The sequence below is a fragment of the Anomalospiza imberbis genome, chromosome 10, assembly GCF_031753505.1.
Source record: "Anomalospiza imberbis isolate Cuckoo-Finch-1a 21T00152 chromosome 10, ASM3175350v1, whole genome shotgun sequence".
Classification (NCBI taxonomy): domain Eukaryota; kingdom Metazoa; phylum Chordata; class Aves; order Passeriformes; family Viduidae; genus Anomalospiza; species Anomalospiza imberbis.
The window spans coordinates 2,558,025-2,571,087 of NC_089690.1; the positions used below are offsets into that span (position 1 = coordinate 2,558,025).

General features: G+C 41.3%; 1 long non-coding RNA gene across 10 annotated transcripts in view; it reads left to right on the plus strand.

Annotated features, from left to right (window-relative positions):
- Positions 1-9,724: 9,724 nt before the first annotated feature.
- The window catches only part of LOC137479714 (uncharacterized), a 263,044-nt gene continuing 259,705 nt past the window's right edge, over positions 9,725-13,063 (plus strand). For 2 of the 10 annotated variants that reach the window (XR_011002461.1, XR_011002464.1), the window contains exon 1: positions 9,729-9,882. This is a non-coding gene — a long non-coding RNA (uncharacterized lncRNA). Of the gene's footprint in view, positions 9,883-13,063 lie in introns of all 10 variants that reach the window. The other 8 variants (XR_011002462.1, XR_011002460.1, XR_011002455.1 and 5 more) reach the window with 8 other exon arrangements.

Sequence of the window (13,063 nt, forward strand, 5' to 3'; positions counted from 1 at the left end):
ACAAAAAAGCAGGATTTGCCCCATTTTTAATGAATAATGAAGTCTAAACCAATAATTTTTCTCATTACACATGTGATTAATCATCTTAATTTCAGGAAGCTGATCTGTCTGAAGAAAAACAGAGGTGCCTGCATCTCCTTTGGAAATACCCAGCAACATTCTCCCCATCCCTCTGCACTCCCAAGTTACAAAATGGAACGAGGAAACTCTTCTAAATGTGAATAAATGATCAGGGAAGGATTAATGCACTAACTGGAATATGAAATGCAGACTATGTTTCCCTGCAAAGGTGGCTCAGTGGAGGATGCAGCTGTAAAAAATCAAAAGCAGGGCATTTAATGTCTTGCTTGTTTTGATCTAATTTTGAAAAGCTCAATGAGTTGGAATTTTTGGAATATTTTCTTTCTATTGAGACTTAACCTAATTATTTTTCTTCTGTTTCAAACCCTCCAATGGGATGTTATTTTGGTGTAGTGGTTCCTTCATCTGTGAATTAACAGGAAGGTGAATATACAGATTTTTATTACGATTCTTTCTTTGCTTCATAGACCACAAATCAACTTTCTGGTTTATGTTACCAGGCACTTGTATTTTATTCTATTATACAAAAATCCATCAACTCCTTTCTTCTCCTAATCCCAGTCCTCAAACCCTTCTAGAATTTGGGGGAATTTTTCTCTGCAACTTTTTAAGAATTTGTGGCATCTGAAGAGACATCCCCAAATGTTTTGCAGAGAACAACTGGAAATTTATCCTTACTCTCCTCCCCTTCTCACTGAAAGCATTTCAGTGAATTTAGAGGGACTTTGTAATTAACTGAAAATTAACTAAAAATTAAGTCCCCTCTCTTATTTTCCTTGTTCTGATTAAGCTCGCCTAAGATTGATTTATCTTTCAAAATTAAATTATTTTAATGTACTTTTATGTAAATTTTGGGAGTTTTTGACCACATTTTGGAGTTTTTAGCTTCTGTGATTGAGAGCTGGAGGAAGAGGCAAACTTCCTAGAATTCCAGTTCTAGGAATGACAGAAATCCAAGTCCTGCTGCAGGATTACTAATATCAAAGGAGCTTCATTAACATGGTCACTAATTAAACCCTGTAGATCATTATTTGCACAACTTTATTAAACCAGAAATTCCCAAAGCTCAGCCAAATAAACCACTTTATTTTGGGGTGAGTTTGTCAGGAGAGGCAACATTTGTGCTCACACTTGTTAGGCTGAGTCAGTCTTGTAATTCAGTTTTTTTATTGGTACCCAAGCAGGAATTAAATGCTGATTTTCCAGTCATTTGAAGAGAAATGAACACAATATTAATTTTTGTATTATGTCGCTTTCATGAATATTGAATGTGAAAACCTGAGTTTATTGGATGTATTGAGACCAAAGGCTTTGGAGTGAATTAAAGCAGAAAGGAGAATTATTTCCTAGAAAATGTGAGCATCATAAATCCGGTTTTCCTTTTATTTTTTGTGCATAAATCAGGTCAGTTTCACCCAGATTGATTCAGACAAATGTAATTGTTTTTTCTGTGCTTGTCTAATTATAGAAAAAGGAGCTCCTGTTAAGGGCTAACTCTCAACTCCTCAGCTCTCGTGTTGTTTCACATTTAATTCTCTTTTCTTTGCTCAAAACACACTCTTCTGCTGTGCTGTCACCACAGGTATTGAGAGCACTGTCAAATGCTGAGACTTTGAGATTACTTCTTTCCATGTTCTCTTCTAGGACCCAATAAAATCCTGAGGAATTCAGAAACTTTTTTTTTTTTCTGGGTGCTGTGTGTTTGGGAGTGCTGTGATCCTGGGTTTGTTTTTTAAAGTTGATGATGTTGCAGCTCCTTGGGGGAGAGCAAAAATGGTGAATAATTGCTCATCCAGTGGCTGTCGCAGAAATACTTTGGTATCTCCCAGTAAAAATATTGTGACTTTTGGTAGTGCCATAGAGTCATTGAGGTACAGAAAATTGGATTTTTCCTCAGCAATGCCTCATAAAGGACCATTGTTGATGTGTGGGGCTGAAGGGACATTGTTTCAGAAGCTCTACCAGTAAAATATCTAGATAATACCAGTATCTACCAGTAAAAGTATCTTGATTTGTGACAGAACCCTGGAATCATTGAGGCGCAGGTCGTTAAATGGAATTTTTCCACAGTGATGCCTCAAAAATGATCCTTGATGAGAGGGGCTGGAGGGGCTCTGTGTCAGGAGATCAGTCCCAAAGTTCTCAAGTTTTAAATGTCTTTAGGCCTTTCTTGTATCCTCAGGAGTTAGGAAATTAACTTGGAGGCTGCTAAACTATTGAGTAGGCTGAACGACTAAGTTCCACTTTTCCAAGAGGAAAATTAATTTCAAATAAATAAATAAACAATAACAAGCAGTGTCAGTACTGCAGCCTCTGAGGTGCAATTATTGTCAGTCGAATGCATAATAAGTAAAACTTAAGCATGGCAAGTAAAACCAATTCCAAAATAATCTTTAAATTACTTTTCAGAGCAGTGTGAGGCTTAAAGGGTGTGTTGAATACATGGCAGACAAGCGTTACTTCTGCAAATTCATTCTTCTTTGTTAAGATAACAATTAACATGTCTGTAATGGGCCTGGAACAAGTTCACCACTCGGAAGAACAAAGCAAATTAGAAAAGTGTGTGAGCTTGTTTGATACTGCCTCAAGCAGCAGGGAGTGATCCACAATTCCTACTGACTGAACTGATATTAAATTAAAAAAAAAAAAAAAAAAAAAAAAAAAAAAAAAGGCAGATCTGTGTGAAGCAGCCAAGGCTGAATCCTGTTTCCAAGGAAGAGGTGAGAACAGAATGGAAAGGATCAAATTTGATTTTAAAATATTTGGTTTCTTTTGTTCAGTGTTCAAATGGGCTGTTTATAGTCAAGTTTTAAATGTCTTTTAAAAAAAAACTCCAATATCACTGGGAAGGTGGAATTTAATAATAATAATAAATGTGGAATTTATTCCAGAAGCAGGAATGGACAGATCTGTACTGGGAGGCTGCGCTGTTCTTCTCCCATCCCTGTGTAAATGGAATTAGGCCTAAAGAAAGAAGGGAATCAAAATCAATGTTTGCTATTTATGGTGTCACTCCCTGCAAATACAGCAATGCTGCTGTAAGAATTCTGTAAAAACCACTATTAAATGTCTTTAAGAGAAGAAGAGTGGGATTGGTAAAATGAACTGGGAATAAACTGTGGAAATCTAGTGAAATTATAAAAAAGTTCAAGTCATTTAACAGAAACATCGGTATTTACTTGGAAGCAGTAGGGTGGTGCCATGACAAACTGGGACTAAGGGATGCTCATTTGGGAATTTTCTGATTATTATCTTAATTTGGTAAAGGATTGGTCACTTGGATTTTTTTGTCTTTGAAAATTCCAGGAATTCAGGCATTAATATAAACAATAATAAGAGATAAGATGATAGTGTAAAAAATAAGATTTAAAAAAACCCTATGATCTGGAGGGAGAAATATTCCAAGCAGGGTTTGTTTTTCCATATTTACCTTCTGGTTGCTGTTAATTTAAAGTCTGAACTTAGAGCTTGAGATGACACAAGCTGGGATGGGGGGGACTTAATCCAAACTCTAGAAAGGCACTGCTGATTCAAACTTGGAATAAATGTGACTTCTCAGATTAGCCACATTAGGAAACTACAAGACAAAATTCTGGCCATTGCAAGGTTTTCTGGGCTGAAAAAAGTTTGGATTCCCGTTTTTGGGCAGAGCTACGAGGAGCTGTTTTTGTGTGAATTTCAGTAAATTCTATGGAAGGGTGTCTTGGTTTGAAAAGCCAGGTGTCTGTTAAGGAAGGCAGAAACCTTTCTTGAAATGGAAAATGGAAACCCCTACCCACCAAATTATTGTAATTTTGAAATTAAGGGGATCTCAGGCAAAGATATGGGAATAGGAATACCAGTTCTTTACTAGGAAAAATAAAAATACAAATGCAATAGTACAAAAAAAGAAAACAAACCACTGGCAGAGTCAGAGCAGGCCCTGGCAGCCTGTGGGTCAGGGTGTGGCAGCAGTCCCATCCCATGGTGGCTCAGCCCTCCTGCAGTGCCAGCTGTGCTTCTGCTGGAGCAGGGATCCTGGACAAGGGTGGAGTTTTCCTCTGAAGCTCCAGGGCTGGTGTGGATGGGCCTGGGCTTCCTCTGGGAATGCAGTGGAGGAGAAAGCTGCTCCTCTGGGAATGCAGTGGGGAAGAAAGCTGCTCCTCTGGGCATGCAGTGGGGCAGAAAGCTGCTCCTCTGGGAATGCAGTGGGGCAGAAAGCTGCTCCTCTGGGAATGCAGGGGAGAAGAAAGCTGCTCCTCTGGGAATGCAGTGGGCAAAGGCTGCTGTGGTGCTCCAGGAGTCAGATTGTATCCAGGTAGGAATGCTTGGCTCCTCCCCTGGGCGGAGCATCTCCCCATAGGATAATGGAATTTTCTCAGCCATGCAGGGACATTCACTGGCCATGAACAGAAGATAATTAATAATTAATAGCCCATTAACAGGAGAGATCTCCTGGAGGGAGGATTGGCTGTGGGAGAGATAAAGAAAAGTGCCCCATGAACAGCAGAGAACTGCCCCAGCTCTCACAGATGGCAATAGAATTCACACATATCTTACAACCCGGGACAAAGGGGCTCTGCAGGGACTGCTCCCAGTGCTCTTACTGGGGAGCCTTGGTCCAGCAGCTCCATAACTGGAAGTTTCTGGTGGGAGATTCATGGTTCAAATTTAACAAATGTTTTCTCTTTGTGCATTCAGGGTGAACACTTTGGCTGCAGCAAAGCAGACCAATCCTAATGTGCTCCTAATCCATTTAAACTGGTAGACCACGTGTGGCCTGCATAGAATTCCTTTTTGTAAATACATTTGTGCTCCAGTCGAGCATTGCAATTTGCTGACAGCTTTGCTTTCTGCATATTGACTTCAATTATTTTTGTGCCAAATCGCGCTGAAACTCCTCAATAGACACATTTCTTCATCTCACCCTACATCTGTTTCTTATCTTTTATGTCAGGCTCCCAGACTGCAGATATTGAACTATAGATTGGGTTCTGTGTTACAGCACTGAACCTCCTTTTAAAATATCATCTCTTCAGAATGGAGGATGCTGTAAATGAACCGAAGAATGTTTGAAATAAAAACAGACAAACAAAACCCACCCACACTTGATGGATAAACTCAGTTTTCTTGTCTGCAGCTTTTGTACATCTAACACAATATTTAACAGTAATCCCATACCCCCAACCTCGTAAACACCATATGGGAAATCAAATTAAATACTCATTTTTAAAAATGCTTCTCAGTCAAATGCTCTTCTAAAGAAAGTTTATTGCAGTCAAACAAGCAAATCCTGATTTGTGCAGTTTGCCACAGTTTTGCCTGCATTCCCAGCTCTTTGGTATTGAAGTATTAATGCTAAATCCCCTTGATGTAATATAATATAGAATCCATCTTTGGAGCATATTGGAGCTGAACAAAAAAATTATTTGCTCTAATTCACTTTATGGAGCCGTCTTAGCATCTTGTGTTACACAAATTGCAGAAGCTGAGGAGTCTGAGCTTGGAGTTAAAATTCCCAAATTGATTTTTCAAGTCTTTAATAATTTCTCACTGTTCTACATCTCAGTAATGAATGGAAGTGACATGAAGAAGTCTGGTTTTATGCTGAGAGTGGGAGCAGGGATGTGCACACAGAGCAGGATGGTGGCAGACAAGCACTAGCTAGTTTTATATGGCACAGTGAGGTTAAAATGTCATTTTAAAGTTCTTCTCATGCAGGCCAGCTGGGGAAATGCTGCCTGGATCTACTGGAGCCCTTGGAGAGTTTCAGCACCAGGGGGATTTGGAGAGGGCTGGGGAGTAGAATAGAGGTGAGATAGATATTTAATAGGAATTTTGAATATTTTTTTGCCTATTAACACCTACTTGACTCTCCATGGCTGCCACATCATCACCCTTATTTCCTGTGTTTCAGCTCTAAATTTACCTTCCGTAAAGCAATAAATCCTGCAGGGAATGTGAAAGGAAGAGCTCCTTCAACAGTTTTGGCCAAAGTTTGTCCTTCTCCAAGTCCCTCTGCTCTGCCAGATCTGGGTGTTTTGGAGCCTTTACCTGAGTGTGTTCCTGTGTCCCCAGGTTGTCAGAAAACGACCCTGACCTCCCTTCTGGAATTGTGCATCCAGAATGGGTTTTTTCCCCTGGGATGGAGGCCTGGGAAGAGCAAACACATCTGAGAAGCTTCAGTTAACAGAGTACTAAAATAACAATATTCAGTGTTCCCTAAACTCACTGATGTTTTATGTGCACAGTACAGTTTGAAGAATCCAGGTCTCATTTTCCACAAGAGCCGGTGAAAACTCTGTGGAACAGGAAAAACAATGTAATAGGAAGAAAAAAATTGCTGTGAAAAATTTGTCTAAATTAAGGCTGTAATTGATCTCCTCAGATGTCGTGTCTCGAGGAGCTGGCCAAATTTTCTTGTGCCTTTATTGCTAAGTGACTGATTACCAGATAGATGGAACCTAGCAAGCACCATATGCTTGGTTTACCTAAAAGCTCATCAATTCCCTGTCTGTTGGGTCTCTCAAACATGATCTGTGAGCAGATTCCTTCCAGGAAAACAAAGCCCAACCACAAAGTCATCAGGTTTGAAGTATTATCCTTTCAGATGCTTTTTCAACCCAATTCGTTCCTTGGCTGTGAACACGAGGCAGATGCAGTCCTGAGTCCTGATTAATTGTTTGTCAGAATCCCTCTAGCTGGGCATGGAGGGATCGTGGGCATCTTGGGATGAGAATGAACTGCTCTCAACAGTCCAGACAAAGCCTGAGAGTGTAAAAATGCTCAGGGGAGAGCATAACTTTATCAACTGCTCTCCAGTGGTCAGCAATGAACATCTCAGGGGGTCAGGCCAAGCATTTTATAGAATAATGTTCATATATGAAATTGAGAGTTTATTTTAAGCTGTCTGGTTAAGGGCTAGGAGAGGAGAGCGTGGTTATTGTGCTGCTTGTGCTGGAACATGGGAAGGACTGAATTCCCATTCCAAGGATGCCTCTGCAGCCTTCTGAGGCAAGTAACCCTGGAGGCAGATAACTTGGAGCATGTACAATGGCTCGAGGCTGTGTGTCAGGTCACTGATAGAGGCCATGAATCACTCTCTGGGGCTGTTTGGACCAGCAATCCACCCTGTCTGACATCCTTATTCCCGAGGGAATGGCTGTAATTCCTGGCTGGAGCAGTTACCTCTCCCTCCTCATGGTGCTTGATGAGTTCTGCTGCAAATAAAATGGGATTTTAAAACTTAACCCCGTGTTTGGGGAGCTGGGGTGTTACAGACTGCCCACCAGGCCCTGCTCATTCCAGCAGCTCTGGGAGAGATTTGTATCCCAGAGAAACAGGGAATGAGCCAAAGGAGCAATTGAAGTCTCCTCTGATTTCATAACCCTCCAGTGCAAAGTGTTAACACCTTTCAGAGGAGACAATGTGGGGAATTTTCTTCATGCCACGTGGAAATCAGATGAAATCTGAGTTTCTGGAGTATTGCAGGATATGATACTACAACAGAAATAAATATAAAGAGAAGTTTCTACCTCAGCCTTACTTTCACAGTCCTGTTTTATTTCCGTTAAATTCAAGAGGCAAAAATGTTGTTGCTTTTTTTCTTCATGTTAGTCAATAACTTGGGCAAAGTATCCCCCCAGCTCCTTTCTCAGTCTCTGAGCCAAGGATTAAGACACTGACCCAAACTTTATTAAGGATCCAGTCTGCTCTTAAAAACTCCAGCAAGGATTTCCATGCTCAGTGCAGGTGCCACAGTGGTACAGAGCTGATGAAATCTACAGACTTCATCCCCTCACAGATTTCTGTAGTCATTCTTCTGACCAGAGGATATGGAAGAGGGAATAAAATCCCAAATATTCCATGTGCTGCCCTGTTTGTTTAGCAAGTGGCCTTCACTTGTGGCAAAGTGAGATTTCTGCAAGGTTTTAAATGTCCTGCAGGGAAGGCTGGCTCTGTCTGTGGTTCTCTGAAACTTTTGCAGCTCTCACTCCCAGCTACTCTTCCCACTGTTCCCGAGGTGAATGAGGTGAAATATCTATTCCTCTCCACTCTTTGAAGCTTTTTTTAGTGACAACCTTGGATTCCTTCTGAATGAATAACTCACTGCCAGGTCAAGCAGAGTGTGGAGTTTTGTGTGTGTGTGCACAGATAAATCCCAGCCTTGGATCCCTGCTTTCAAATCAGCTCTTCAGGAGTTTGGTTCAGTCCTTGCAGAGCTCAGTGGGAATTCTGCCTGGGGGAAAAACGGAGAACCTTCGCTTTGCTTTTGATTTCATTCAAGCTGGTTTTTGAAAATCACCCAGCTGATCCCCCAGAACACAGTGAAAGCCACATTTGGGAGTGCTGAGGGCTGTTCCTCCTGTGTATGATTACCACAAAACAGCTGGGGAAGATCTGAACAGGAGGGAGTTTGAGCCCTTGATCCCCCTCGCTGGAATTAGTGCCGGATTTTAGAGCACACACAGAACAACTGATCATTACTTGCTGCTCTCTGTGGTGTGGAGGGGAAATATCTGGACTCTTAAGTCTGAAAATGACAAGTTCAGCCTTGCAGGATTTCTGTGTCAGTGAGAAGAGAGGAAGGAATGGCTTTGTGGAATTCAGGGATGGGATCACCATCCGCAGATTCTCTGTTCGGTTAAAGCAGAGTTAACTTGGGACTCCTGGAAGAGCCTTTCCTCCCAGTTTGCAGCACTGAAGGAACCTCAGTCAGGATTCCTTGTGTCAGTATCCAGGAAGAAGCTGAATGGGTTTGTCCAGAGCTTGTTCTAAAATATAAAATAAATGACTTTGCAACAGCAGCATAATTGTCACTCATTCTGGCCCTTTGATATATTTGGCTGTGGGTATTGGCTGTGGGAGGTGGGGTCTCTGCAGGCTCCAGACAGTGCTGGAGAGAGGGGGCTGAGAGGACAGCTCAGCTCAGGTGTTTAATTCAGATGTTCTAGAAAACCCTCTGAGAGATCCTTTTTTTCTGACAGTGATTGCATAAGAAGTGGGAGTGAGGTGATGAGTCCTCCTCGGGGTATTAGTCAGAACACAGACTTTGCCTTGAAACATGTCCAGTTGGCACAGCTGTACTTTCAACTTGAAAAAGGAATCATTTGGCTGTGGTGGGACTTGGAGGTCTGGAGATCCTCACTGGATTTTCTGAATTTTTCTTATGTTAAACATTTCACAGTTCCATGTTACGAATTTCTCTTAATTTTTCACTATTGGAAAACCTGGTCAATGGGGATTTGTTTTTATCTCTCCCAAAATGACAAATAGAAACTTAATTGAAAGGGAAATGATTTTCCAGATTTATAGATTTCTAAGGCTGAGAGCCTGCATGAGTAACTTTAATTAAATTCATTTTCCTGCAGAGCTGCTCCTTGTTTCAGTTCCTCAAATCCCTACACATGTTGCTCCTCCCAGCTTTTCAATTTGCTCATGAGACATTATTTAAATGCTTGTCAGCTTCCTGAGAGAGCCTGGAGGAACAGGGATAATTTAAAATGTTTCAAAAGAGAGGGGGGAAAAGTATTATGGCCTTTCCTAATTTTGTTCTACTTCATGTGGACAAGTGTAAGCCAACACCCAAGTGTTGGGTGATAAATCTAAATCAAGAGCAATCCTCAATTATTTTCTCTGTGGCCTTTGTTTGTGTAACCAGGAGACCACGTGGTAGTGTTGAGCCTTTGATTGCTGTTAATTAGCTAATGCAGAGCCTTCAGAGGATTAATCAGATATATAAGGTTAATGGGGAGTAGCATGGACAGACCCCACGGAGAGGAGGTGTTGGGCTGCTGGGAAAGTTCTGCTGCAGACAGAAGGGTGAGTGCATGGTTGTGGTTTTTTTTTTTTTTTTTTTTTTTTTTTTTTTTTTTTTTTTTTTTACAGGGCACTTTGATAAAGTGGAGAAGAAGCTGGATGAGAAATTGTGTGGCTTGAGGGTGTCCTGAGGAGGTGTGGCAGGAGTTGTCTTGCTGTGATGTGCAACAGAAAACACTCAGGCACAGAGAAGGGATTGTCTTATCAGAGGGAGTGGGGTGATGCTTTTGGAGATTAAGGAAGGACTTGTGGTAAAATGCTAAGAGTATGTTAAGATGCAGATGCATGAAGCCTGTGTGAAGAGAAAAGCAGTTTTGTTCTGGCACAAAAGATGTGCCTGGGACTTTCATTTCAGTCAGCAGAGATTGCTTTTGGATCTAGGGAAAATGCAAGGGTGAGGGATGTTAAAGTTCTTAATGTGTGCTCTTGTTTCCTTGTTGAGTTGTTCTTATGAAACTTGTAATAGTAAAATGGTAAATTTGTGTGTAAAGGAAGAGTCTGTCTTGAGGAGATAGAGATCAGCCCCAAAGCCAGGAAAGGGGATTGATTTCCTGAAGCTGAGCCATGGCCAAGGTCAGTAGGTGTGATGCTGTTCCATCCATGGCAATGGCCAGTGAAGGTGCTGATGCTCCTGTGCTTAGATGGGATGGGGATTTTGGGCTTGAGGTTTTTCCTGCTGAGCCCTCACTTTAAAACATGAGACTTGGTCTGGGTTTGGTGGGAATGAGCTGTGTGGGAGGGAGTGCACATGTGGCTTGTCCCAAAAGCCAGTGGAAAAGTTGCCAAAGGAAAGAGTGCTGCATGGAGTTTAAAAACTGGCTGTGAGTTCAAGTGTGTAGGAGTTATGGGGAGAATTACTTCCCTTTTTAAAATTTTTTCTTTGAAAGGAGGGAAATAATTTTTTTCCTCCTTTGGTTCAATGCCTCTAAAATATCTTCTCCATCTGATATGAAGATTTGAAGAGAGATTAACAATCAAACACTCTGTGGAGAAAACTTTAAAAATAAAGTTAGCTGAGTTGCAGATTAAGTCCCAGGGCAGTTATCAGGTGTGTGATAACACACACTGTTTACCTAAGGAAGGACAAAGACACCAAGCTGTGCAGATAAGCTCTGAATTATCATGAACTCCATTTCACATCAGAAACTGGTCTTCTAATTCAAAAGGAAGTATTCATAAGGAATCTTAGTTTCTAATTTGAATATAATATGATAAAACCTGTTAATGGAAGAGACTGGTGGGATTTCTCTTTTTTGCTGTCACAACAGGTGGCTGTGGAACACAGACTTAACAAGGTGGCCCTTCAAAAATGGGGACTTCATGAATTTTAAGAGGAAATTGAAATGCACATCCAGGATAGAGAAACCTTGCATGGGGAAAAAGAAAAGAGTTTGTTCCAAAGTCCAAGGAAGCTAGTGAGGGAAATTATGTTGGCTTTGGTCCAAGTGTTTGTCTGGTATGGAGGAAAGCTGCAAAATCTGTGGGGTTTTAAGTTATGGGTGGTTGTATTTTGGTCAGGGATGGATATTTATGTAAAAACATGATCTGAACTCTGTGGTTTGGAGCTGGTAGGGCAATTCAGGGCTTATTAGTGGGATGGCAGGAAGTTCAGTCCTAAGGAATGTATGAAACTGTGTTTTCATGCCAAGAATTTACCCTTTGCTTTTATCTAAGCTTTATGATAGACCAAGTGAAAGAGTGAATAACTTGGTGCACAATGAGCATAAACTTTGTTTGGATGAGAAGTATATATTGTAATTCAATTGTGCATCAGTATTTTAAATAGAGACCTTGCTGAAGTCAGGACATTCTGATTGTGTTTGATTTTAATCATGTTCTTGCAAGACTTGTGAAAGCAACTCTGGGCCTTGCTCTCCAATTCCTGGTACATCTTGTTTTGTTTAATGAGGTGATTCATCCACCAGGTAATGCCCCCATTGCCCTTGTGGAGCTGCCCATTAAACACATGGCACAGCCATTCCTCCCCCTGCTTTTGGAAATTATGATCCTTTTGGCTGTGCTGCATCAGATGGGCAAGGCTTATGGAATGTCTTTTTAAGTGGAATGTCCAGGTTGGAGCAGTCCAGGGGAAGGAACATTTTTTCAAAACAATTTTTTTTTTAGCCAATCTGTGCTTTTGACTGTTGGGGAAGAAATATTGGGTTTTGAAGAGGCTTAATAGCTTTGGAGGTGGTTTGGGAATGGTCAATGTGTTGGATGTGAGCACTGAGGAGGAGGGAGCAGCAGAGCAAAACAGAATTTGGGTAAACAAACCATAGGAGGGAGCATCTGCCTTCAGCTCTGTTGGGTTCTTGGTTGAGTCCCAGCCCTGCAGAGCTTGTTCTGTTTGGGCTTTACCCAACACCACCTGAGTCAGATGGGAAGTTCTCCAGGCTTCTTCAGGTCATGTCCAGGAGGGTCTTCCATGGCTTAGCTGCCACTTCTGACTAGCCAGCTCTGAGTTGTGCATCCCACAAAAACCCCACCAGCATATTTACAGCTCTGAGAGTTGCCGGTTATTTTTAAATGACCTGAACAATGACTATGTGGAAGAATTTTCCAGGTCCTTTTCTTTATTCCATGATTTTCCCCCATTGTTCAGTGGAATGGCTTTGCTGGTGTATTTCCATGCCTCAGTACTAAGCTACTTAATGTATCTTGAAATGGTCTAATTTTTTTGGCATTCCAGAGGACGTGGAATTATATACATTATTCAGGATGTCCCCTGTTATTCCCTAAAGAATATAAAAATAGAAATTAATAAAAAGTGGTTTAAGTGGATCTGGGGTTATGAAGGGGATTAAGGCTGTGTGTACACACAGGTTTGTCTGTTCCTCCTTGTGACTTTGCTCTCTCTGATGTAAACAAGCGAGGTGACCTTCCCCTGGCAGAATAAAGACAGAGGGGGGTGGGAAGTGTGGATAATTTATAAGCTTTTCTGTATAGATAAGAATGAATATCCTGTATAAATCACAGAGCTGCAGAAGTCAGGAGGAATTTTCAGTGCTGTGAGGTGATGCAAGCCCCAGACTGTCAGGGTTGGTCTTCTCAGAAGGTGTGTGTTGGACAAAAAATAAATCTGTCACAACATGAAGATATTGCAACGTATTTTACTGGGTTTTGGGCCAGAGCAAAGTTTGTGTGTGGGGAAGTGAAGCAGCTCAGTGGGAAGCACAGAAATCTG